The following is an 11,450-nucleotide window of genomic DNA, read 5'->3' on the forward strand; positions in this document are numbered from 1 at the left end:
CATTCTGACCTTGTCACATATGTGTCATCAAACATATTATTGACAACTTGAAAAATAAGCTCTCAACATCAAGATGGTGACATTAGAGAATGTGGTATAAATGGAATTTCATATGTTCTTATTAGAAATAATTTTTTTAATGAAGGAAAATTTTAAATATTGTCAATTTTTTTATTGAAATATAGTGGACACATCATGTTGTATTAGTTTCAGGTATACATCATAGTGATTCCGTGTCTATACGTTATGGTCTCCATATACCTACACAAGTGTAGCTATCATGTGAAAGCATGCAACACTTTATTATAGGATTGACTATATTCCGTAGGCTGTACCTTGTATCTCAATGACATATTCATTCCATAGCTGGAAGCCTGTATCTCTTTCTCAAAGGTGGCAATTTTTTATTTAACCCAAGTATTTTGGGGTAAACACAATTACCTGTAGTTCAGCATGTGTAAATTTGTAGTCTGTATTTCTTTGAATGTTGCTTAAAGCGTTACAAATTATATCATTACATTAATAATTTCGGTTTCGTTCTTCACTCACTAAACAGGAGAAGGAAAAGATTCGTTTTGGGTCCCAGGCCCTGTGACTAAGACCCATTCTAATCTGGAGAACAGGCTTAACTGGACCAGCTGCACCCTCAATACTTTCAGCTGAGCGGCCATGGCCTTGAGCACTGCAGGAATTCCCACGGAGGCCAGCAGAGGGCGCGCACGCACCGCGAACAGGGAGGGGCCCGTTCCTTGCGCGCTCAGCGAAGGCTGGAGAAGGCGCCCAATTAGGCTTTTCTGATCCTGGGCGGCTCAGAGCAGGAAAGGTTTCCGTTGCTTCTGAGGACCCAGTGCCTGTGACTGTGAACAAAGCCAGAGCTGGGTTTCCAGCAGGTTCCGCCGCCGGCCTCGGGGAGACCCTGGACGCTTCGCAGCAACTTGGCCTCTCCTCAGTGGTGGGGCTGAGTACCGAGGAGGGGCGCTGGGTAGCTTCCCCAGAGGCACCTGATGGTCAGTGAGCTGCTCAGCCACTTGCATTTTCTGGGCTGTTCCATGGTTTTTTCCTCGTTTTCCCTGCCGATATTTGAACAAGATGTTTTTCAGTCAAGGATCCGTGGATTCAGGGGGTCCTGCAATGCCACGTCAGAGATGCTGGGGTTGGTTTGTTCCAGATTCAGGCTTGTTTTGGGGGGAGAAATCGTGACACAAATTTGGAGGAATGGGAGCAGCATTCAGTTGGGTAGTGAAGACAGGAAATGTTGACTCTCAGGACCTTCTGGAAGAATGAGCTGAGACCCACTTTCCGAGTCCTGCTAGAACCAGAGGCCGAGGTAAAGGCACAAACTCCCCCCCCCCCCATATCATGCATGCTTCTTAGAAATTAATGGTTATTTTTCAAACATGGTGAATTAATGAAAATTAGAGAAAACCTGGTAGGTAGTGTAATAAACCTTACGTTAATTTTTAATTTAAGTTTTAGCTAGTAAGGATGTAGTGTAATATTAGTTTCAGGTGTACAATATAGAGCAACACTTCCACACATCTGAGTGCCCCTCACATGTGCCCTCCTTAATCCCCATCACCTGTTTCACCCATCCCCCACCCCACTTTGGAAACCCTCAGTTTGTGTCCTAGTTAAGAGTCTGTTTGTCACTGTCTCCTTTTTCCCCCCTTTGTTTCATTTCCAATGTTAGTGAAATCATGGTTGTCTTTCTCTGACAGGCTTATTTCACCAGCATAACATTCTCTAGCTCCATCCATCTTGTTGCAAATGACAAGGTCTCACTTTTTAACTGCTGAATAATATTCCATTCCATCTACTACATCTCAATTTATTCATCAGCTGATGGATACTTGAGCAGTTTCCATAGTGTGGCTGTTGTAGAAAATGCTGCTATAAACATCAGGGTGCGTGAGTCCCTTTGAAGTATTATTTTTGTATTCTTTGTGGAAATACCTCACAGTGAAATTCCTAGGTTGTTCTATTTTCAATTTTTTGAGGAATCTCCATAATGTTTTCCAGAGTGGCTACACAAGTTTGCATTCCTACCAACAGTGCAAGAGCGTTCCTCTTTCGCCACATCCTTGGCAACACCTGTTGTTTCATCATTCATTGATTTTAGTCATTCTGACAGATGTGAGGTGTTAGCTCATTGTACTTTTGCATTATATTTCCCTGATGATCAGTGTTGTTGAGCATATTTTCATGGCTGTCTGTATGTCTTCTTTGGGAAAATGTCTATTCATGTCTTCTACCCAATTTTATTTGGATTTCTCATTTTTGGGGTGTTGTATAACTTTATATATTTTCAATAGGAACCCTTTATCAGATGTTATTTGCAAATATCTTCCATTCTGCAGGTTGCATTTTAGTTTTGTTGATTGTTTCCTTTGCGATAGAAGCTTTTTATTTTTATGAAGTCCCATTATTTTTGCTTGTGTTTCCCTTAATTCAGGAGACATATCTACAAAGAATTTGATGCAGCCAATGTCAAATAAGTTACTGCCTGTGTTCTCCTCTGGGGTTTTTATGGTTTCATGTTTCACACATAGGTCTTCATCCATTTGGAATTTATTTTTGCGTATGTTGTAAGAAAGTTGTCCATTTTTGTTTGTTTGTATGTTGCTGTCTAGTTTTCCCAAAACCATGTGTTGAGGAGAATTTTATATTTATTTATTTATTTTTATTTTTTTATGAATATAATTTAGTGTCAGTTGGCTTACATACGACACCCAGTGCTCATCCCAACAAGTGCTCTCCTCAATGCCCATCTCTCATTTTCCCTCTCCCCCATCTCTCCACCCACCTTTAGTTTGTTCTCTGCATTAAAGAATCTTGTGGTTTGCCTCCCTCCCTCTCTGTTTGTAACTATTTTTCCCCCTACCTTTTCCCCATGGTCTTCTGTTCAGTTTCTCAAGATCCACATATGAGTGAAAACATATGATATCTGTCCTCTTCTGACTGACTTACTTCATTCAGCACATTACCTTCCAGTTCCATCCACATTGCTGCAAATGGCATGATTTCATTAGTTCTCATTGCCAAGTAGTATTCCATTGAATATATAAACCACATCTTCTTTATCCATTCATCAGTTGGTGGACATTTAGGCTCTTTTCATAATCTGGCTCTTGTTGAAAGTATAGCTATAAACATTGGGGTACACATGTCCCTATGGATCAGCACTCCTGTATCCCGTGGGTAAATTCCTAGTAGTGCTATTGCTGGGTAGGAATTGCTGGGTAGCTCTATTTTTAATTTTTTGAGGAAACTCCACACTGTTTTCCAGAGCAGCTGCACCAGTTTGCATTCCCACCAACAGCGTAAGAGGGTTCCCATTTCTCCACATCCTCACCAGCATCTGTAGTTTCCTGATTTGTTTATTTTAACCACCCTGACCATGGTGAGATGGTATCTCAGCGTGGCTTTGATTTGTATTTCCCTGATGATGAGTGGTGTTGAGCATCTTTTCACATGTCTGTTGGCCATCTGTATTTTTGAGAGAGAGACACAGAGCATATAGAGGAGGGTCAGAGAGAGAGGGAGAGAGAATCCCAAGCAGGCTGTGACTGAAGTGTGGTTCAAACTCATTAACCCTGATATTATGACCTGATCCAAATGCAAGAGTCAGACACTTAAATGACTGAGCCACCCATGCACCCCAAGACTATCTTTTTTTCCATTGGATATTCTTTCCTGCTTTGTTGAGGATTAGTTGACCATGTGGATGTGAATTCATTTCTGGGTTTCCATTCTATTGATCTATGTGTCTGTTTTTTTCTAGTACCATACCATTCTGATCACCATAGCTTTATAAAAGAACTTAAGTCTGGAATTGTGATGCCTCCATCTTTCCTTTTTTTCAAGTTTGTTTTGATTGTTTGGGGTCTTTTGTGGTTCCATACAAATTTTAGGATTACTTGTTCTAGTTCTGTGAAAATTGTTTTGTTAGTCTGATAGAGATTTCATTACATGTGTAGATTGTTTTGGGTAGTGTAGACATTTTAACAGTATTTGTTCTTCCCATCCATGAACATGGAATGTCTTTCCATTTCTCTGTGTTCTCTTCCATTTCTTTCATCAGTGTTTCATAGCCTTTAGAGTAAAGGTCTTTCACCTCTTTGGTTAGGCTTATTTCCAGTATCTTATGGTATTTGGTACTCCTGTCAATGGGATAGATTCCGTAATTTCTCTTTCTGTTGATTCATAATTGGTCTGTAGAAATGCAATAGATTTCTGTACATTGATTTTTGTATATTGTGACTTGTTGAATTCATATATCAATTCTAGCAATTTTTATAGGAGTCTTTCATGTTTTTTGTATGGAGCATAATGTCATCTACAAATAGTGAAAGTTCTACTCCTTCCTTGCTGATTTGGATGCATTTAATTTATTTCTGTTGTCTGATTGCTGTGGCCCGGACTTCCAGTACTATGTGAAATAACAGTGGTGAGAGGGGTCATCCCTGTCTTGTTGCTGACTTTAGAGGAAAAGCTTTCAATTTTTCCCCATTGAGGATGAGATTAGCTGTGGGTTTTTCATACATGGTCTGTATTATGTGCAGGTCTGTTGATTCCAATTTACTTTGCTGAAGGTTTTTATCATGAATGGATGTGGCATTTTGTCAAGTGCTTTTTCTGCATCTGTTGAAAGCATCATATTCTTATCCTTTCTTCTATTTCTGTGGTGCATCATGTTGATTGATCTGTGAATGTGGAACCACACTTGGAGCCCAGGAATATATCCCACTTGATTATGGTAAATGATTCTCTTAATGTATTATTGAATTTAATTTGAAGGTATTTTAGTGAGAATTTCTACATACATGCTCATCAGAGTATTGGCCTGCAGTTTTATTTTAAAAATGTTTTAAAACATATTTTTAAATGTTTATTTACTTATAAAGATAGAAAGTACATAAAAGTGAGAGAGGACAGAGAGATGGGGAGAGAGAGAGAATCCTGAGCAGGCTCCACACTGTAAGCGCAGACTCCAATGTGGGGGGCTTGAACCCATGCACTGCGAGATACTGACCTAATCCAAAATTAAGAGTAGGACACTCAACTGACCAAGCCACCCAGGCACCTCTGCAGTTTTTGTTTTCAGTGGAGTGTTTATCTGGTTTTGGTATCAGGGTAATGCTGGCTTCATAGAGTGAATTTGGAAGTTTTTCTTCCTTTTTATTTTTTGGAATAGTTTGAGAAGAATGGGTATTACCTCTTCCATCTGGTCCTGAACTCTTGTGTTGGGGGAGATATTCTTTGTATTACTGATTCAATTCCTTTCTGCTTTCAGATTTTCTATACCTTCCTGTTTCAGTTTTGGTAGTTTATGTGATTCTAGGAATTTATCTATTTCTCTGCGGGTGCCCAATATGTTTGCATATAGTTTTTCATAATGTTATCTTCTAACTGTATTTCTGTGGTGATTTTTATTTCTTCTCTCTTATTTGCAATTTTATTTATTTGAGTCATTTCTCTCTGTGATATGTCTGGCTAGGAGGTTTTCAGGTTTATTAATGTTTTCAAAGAACCAGCCCCTGGTTTCATTGATTTGATCTAGTGTTTTTTTTAGTTTCTGTATCATTTATTTCTGCTTTAATCTTTATTATTTCCTTCCTTCTGCTGGATTTAAGCTTGGATTGTTCTTTTACTCATTCCTTTAGTTGTAAGTTTGGATTGCTTGAGATTTTTCTTGATTTTTCAGGTAGGCTTGTATTGCTATATACTTCCCTTTGAGGGTTGCTTTTGCTGCAGTCCAAAGTTTTTTACTAGTGTATATTCATTTTCATTTGTTACAATGTATTTTTTCATTGATATCCTGGTTGACCTATTTGTCTAGTAGCATGTTGTTTAACCTCTCTTTATTTGTGGTCTTTCCTTTTGGGTTTTGTGTTTGTTTGTTTGTTTGTTTGTTTGTTTTTTGTGGTTGACTTCAAGTTTCCTAGCTTTGTGGTCAGAAAAGATGCTTGGTCTGATATCATCTTTGTGTACTTGTTGAGGCCTGATTTGTGACTTAGTATGTGATTGACTCTAGAAAATGTCCCATGTGCACTTGAAAAGAATGTGTATTCTGCTATTTTAGTATGGAGTGTTCTGAATATATGTATTAAGTCCATCTGGTTCAGTGTGTCATTCAAAGCCATTTTTCCCTGGTTGATTTTCTGTTTAGAGGCTCTGTCCATTGATGTGAGTAGGGTGTTAAAGTTCTCTACTATTGTTATAGTATTATAAATGAGTTCCTTTATGTTTGTTGTTAATTGTTTTATATATTTGGTGCTTGCCTGTTGGGTGCATAAAAATTTACAGTCATTCGATCTTACTGTTTGATTGTTCCCTCTATTATGAGATAGTGTCAATCTTCATCTCTTGTTACTGTTTTATTTATTTTTTTAATTTAAGTTTTAGTTGACATACAGTGCATTATCAGTTTCAGGAGAACTCAGTGATTCATCACTTACATACAACACCCAGTGCTCATCACAAGTGCTCTTCTTGATATCCATCCCCCATCCAGCCCATCCCCCACCCATCTCCCTCCATCAGCCCTGTTTGTTCTCTATCATTAAGGGTCTCTTGTGGTTTGTTTCCCACTCTTCTCTTTTCCCTCCCCTTCCCGTATTTTCAACTTTTTTGTTTCTTAAATTCCACATGAGTGAAATCATATATTTGTCTTAGTCTGATTGACATTATTTTGCTTAGCATAATACATTCCAGCTGCATTCACATCATTGCAAATGGCAAGGTTTCACTCTTTTTGATGGCTGAGTAATATTCCAGTGTGTGTGTGTGTGCGTGCACACATATACCAAAACTTCTTTATACCTTCATCAGTTGATGGATATTTGGGCTCTCTCCATAGTTTGGCTCTTGATAATGCTGCTATAAACATTGGGTGCATGCAATTTCACTATTAGGTATTTACACCAAGGGTTAAAAAAAAAAACACACTCTTGGTTTTAAAGTCTATTTTGTCTGATATAAGTATTGCTACTGGCTTTCTTTTGACATTATTGACATGATAAATGTTTCTTTATGCCTTCACTCTAAATCTGCAGGTGACTTTAGATCCAAAATAAGGCTTTGTAGGCAGCATCTAGATAGATTTTGGTTTTTTGTTTGTTTGTTTGTTTTGTCCATTCTTACACCCTGTCTGATGTCTTTTGATTGGAGCATTTAGTCCATTTACATTCAGAGTAATTATTGATAGATATGTACTTAGTGCCATGTTATTAATTGTTTTCCATTGTTTCTTGATGTTTTCTCTGATGCTTTCTTGTCTGTATCACTTTTGGTCTTTCCTTTCCACTCAGAGAATCCCATTTAAATATTCTTTTCTTATGAATGTTACTACATTTCTTTATCTATTTTTAATATTTCTTTTTCAAAACTTAAGCCCAAGTTAGTTAACTTATAGTGGAATACAGTTTGAAGAGTAGAATTTACTGATCCATCTATTACATAAAATACCCAGTACTCATCCCAAGTGCCCTCCCTAATGCCCATCACCCATTTAGCCCATCCTTCTATTCAGTAACCCTCCAGGAACCCTCAGTTTGTTCTCTGTATTTAAGAGTTTCTTATAGACTGAATCCATCTCTGTGTCTTATTTTTGCTTCCCTTCTGCTATGTTCATCAGTTTTATTTCTTAAATTCCACAGATGAGAGAACTCATATGATGTCTGTCTTTCTCTGACATATTTTGCTTAGCATAATACGGTCTATGTCCATCCACGTTGTTGGAAATAGCAAGATTTCATTCTTTTTGATTGCCGAGTAATATTCCATTGTATAAATATACCACATCTTCTTTATCCATTTATCAGTCACTGGTCATTTGGGCTCTTTGCATAATTTAGCTATTATTGATAATGCTACTATAAACAATGAAGTGCACGTGCCCCTTCAAGTCAGCATTTGTGTATCCTTTGGATAAATACTTAGTAATGCAATTGCTGGGTCATAGTGTAGTTCTATTTTTAGTTTTTTGACAAATCTCTATATTATTTTCCAGAGTGTTACACCAGTTTGCAATCCCACCAGCATTTCAAAAGGGTTCCCTTTCAAAACCTCTTGCACTGTTGGGGGGAATGCAAACTGGTGCCGCCACTCTGGAAAACAGTGTGGAGGTTCCTAAAAAAAATTAAATATAGAACTACCTTATGACCCAGCAATGCCACTGCTAGGAATTTACCCTAGGGATACAGGAGTGCTGATGCATAGGGGCACATGTACCCAATGTTTATAGCACACTTTCAACAATAGCCAAATTATGGAAAGAGCCTACATGTCCATCAACTGATGAATGAATAAAGAAGTTGTGGTTTATATATACAATAGAATACTACTTGGCAATGAGAAAGAATGAGATATGGCCTTTTGTAACAACGTGGATGGAACTTGAGAGTGTTATGCTAAGTGAAACAAGTCATACAGAGAAAGACAGATACCATATGTTTTTACTCTTATGTGGATCCTGAGAAACTTGACAGAAGACCATGGGGGAGGGAAAGGGGGAAAAATTTAGAGAGGGAGGGGGGCAAACCATAAGAGACTCTTAAAAACTGAGAATAAACTGAGGGTTGATGGGGGGTGGGAGGGAGGGGAAAGTGGGTGATGGGCACTGAGGAGGGCACCTGTTGGGATGAGCACTGGGTATTGTATGGAAACCAATTTGACAATAAATTTCATATTTAAAAAAAAGGTTCCCTTTCTCCACATCTTTGCCAACATCTGTCGTTTCCTGAGTTGTTAATGTTAACCATTCTGTCAGGTGTGAGGGGATATCTCATTGTGGTTTTGATTAGTATTTCACTGATGATGAGTGAGGTTGAGCATCTTTTCATATGTCAGCAATCTGGACGTCATCTTTTAAAAAATGTCTATTCATGTTTTTGTCCATTTCTTCATGGGATTATTTGGATTTTAGGTGCTGAGTTTGATAAGGTCTTTATAGATTTTGGATACTAACTCTTTATCCAATATGTCACTTGCAAGTATCTTCTCCCATTCCATCAGTTACCTCTTAGTTTTGCTGACTGTGTCCTCTGCTGTGCAGAAGCTTTGTATCTTGATGAGGTCCCAGTAGTTCATTTTTATTTTTGTTTCCCTTGCTTCTGGAGACATGTCAAGTAAGAAGTTGCTGTGGCCAGTATCAAAGAGGTTGTTGCCTCTATTCTCCTCTAGGATTTTGATGGTTTCTTGTCTTACATTAACATCTTTCATCTGTTTTGGGTTTATTTTTGTATATGGTGTAAGAACGTAGTCTCATAGTCCAATTTTCCTGGTACCATATGCTGAAGAGACTCTTTTTTCCATTGGATATTCTTTCCTGCTTTGTCAAAGATTAGTTGGCCATTTGTTTAAGGGCCCGTTTCTGGGTTCCCCTTCTGTTCCATTGATCTGTGTATCTGTTTTTGTGCCCGTATCATACTGTGCTGATGATTACAGCTTTGTAATACACCATAAAATCCAGAATTGTGGTGTCTCCAGCTTTGTTTTTCTTTTTCAACATTACTTTGTCTATTCAGGGTCTTTTCGATCTCTACAAATTTTAGGATTGTTTTTCTATTTCTGTGAAGAATTCTGGTGTTATTTTGATAGGGATTGCCTTGAATGTGTATATTGCTTTGGGTAGTATTGACATTTTAACAATATTTGCTCTTCTAATCCATGAGCGTGAAATGGTTTTCCATTTCTTTGTGTCTTCTTCAATTTCTTTCAGAGGCTTTCTGTTGTTTTCAGTGTATTGATCTTTTACCTCTTGGTTAGATATTTTATGGTTTTCAGTGCAATTGTAAATGAGATCAATTCCTTGATTTCTCTTTCTGCTGCTTCATTATTGGTGTATAGAAATGGAATCAACTTCTGTATATTGATTTTATATCTTGAGACGTTCCTGAATTCCTGTATCAGTCCTAGCAGTTTTTGGTGAAGTCTTTTGGATTTTCCACAGAGAGTATCATGTCTGCGAAGAGTGAAAGTTTGACTTTCTCCTTGCCAGTTTGGACACCTTGTATTTCTTTTTGTTGTCTGATTGCTGAGGCTAGGGCTTCCAACACTATGTTGAATAATAGTGGTGAGAGTGTACATCCATGTCGTGTTCCTGACCTTAGGGGGAAGCTCTCAATTTTTCCCCATTCAAGATGATATTAGCTGTGGGACTTTCATATATGGACATTATGATGTTGAGGCATGATCCTTCTATTCCTTCTTTCATGAGAGATTGTTCATCAAGAAAGTATGCTGTATTTTGTGAAATGCTTTTTCTGCATCTATTGAGAGGATCATGTGGTTCTTATCCTTTCTTTTATTAATGTGATGTATCATATCATTTGATTTGCTGATATTGAATCAGCCCTGCATCCCAGAAATAAATCCTACCTATTGCTGTGAATAATTCTTTTTATGTATTGTTTGATCCAGTTTGATAATTTTTATTGAGGATTTTTACATCCAGGTTCATCAGGAAAATTGGTCTGTAGTTCTCCTTTTTAGTGGGGTCTTTGTCCAGTTTGGGATTCAAGGCAATGCCGGCCTCCTAGAATGAGTTTGGAAGTGTTCCTTCCATTTCTCTGGCCATGACCTTATCTTGTTCTTTGATTTGGGATGCATTCTTCTGTCTTGACATTTTGTCTGAGTATCTGCCTTCTGTGTGTTACAGAAGCTCATTACATTACCTGCCTGTGAGATTAATGGCTTTATGAAGAGTGTCCAGGACCTGGCACTTTAGGGAGTGTCTCTGGTGTGTGTTGCATGCACTGTTTTGTGTTCTGGTTACACTATCCTTCAGGCCAGTTGTCTGCAGAGGCTGTCCTTGCTTGATATGGGCAATGTATGGTCCTTGGGCAGAATGTGGTGAGTTTTAACTCGGTGTGCTCTGATCTGCTTGTTAAATGAGACTTGAAACTACTGCCACTAGAACTGAAGCCCTGCAGAACTGTCTGGTCAAGAGAGGTGGTGTGGTCAGGGATTTCTGCTGGTTTTCTGGGGAAGAGGCCAGCTCCACTGGGACTGGGGCAAGCTTGACCTAGAAGGGCAGTCTCACCAGAGCACGGGTTGGGGCTTGGTGTAAACAGGTTAGGCAGCCAGTGTGGGAATTGCATTGTTTCCAGCAGGTGGCTCTGTGTTTATGCTGGGGGGCAGAGGAAGGAAATGGCACCACCCAGCTCCTTTGTCCCTAGAGAGGCATCTTTGTGAACCCTGCCGCTCAGGGATGTGCTCCAAGATGAGTGTATAATCTCCCCACTGTGTGCACCAGGCATTGTACAGATCACTGTTTCCATGCCATCTACCTGCAAGTTGTTTGCTGCCTTCTCTCCAGGAGTAGGGCAGTGCCCTCAGGACTGTATCTCAGCTGAGCCTACTAACCTTTAAAACTCCACATTCTTGGGTGCCTGGGTGGCTCGGTTAAGTGTCTGACTCTTGACACTGGCTCAGACCATGACCTCATA

The sequence above is a fragment of the Lynx rufus genome, unplaced genomic scaffold (assembly GCF_022079265.1).
Source record: "Lynx rufus isolate CCGP_SWC_20201006 ecotype Redwood Valley unplaced genomic scaffold, mLynRuf1.p SCAF_23, whole genome shotgun sequence".
In the NCBI taxonomy this organism is placed as follows: Eukaryota; Metazoa; Chordata; class Mammalia; order Carnivora; family Felidae; genus Lynx; species Lynx rufus.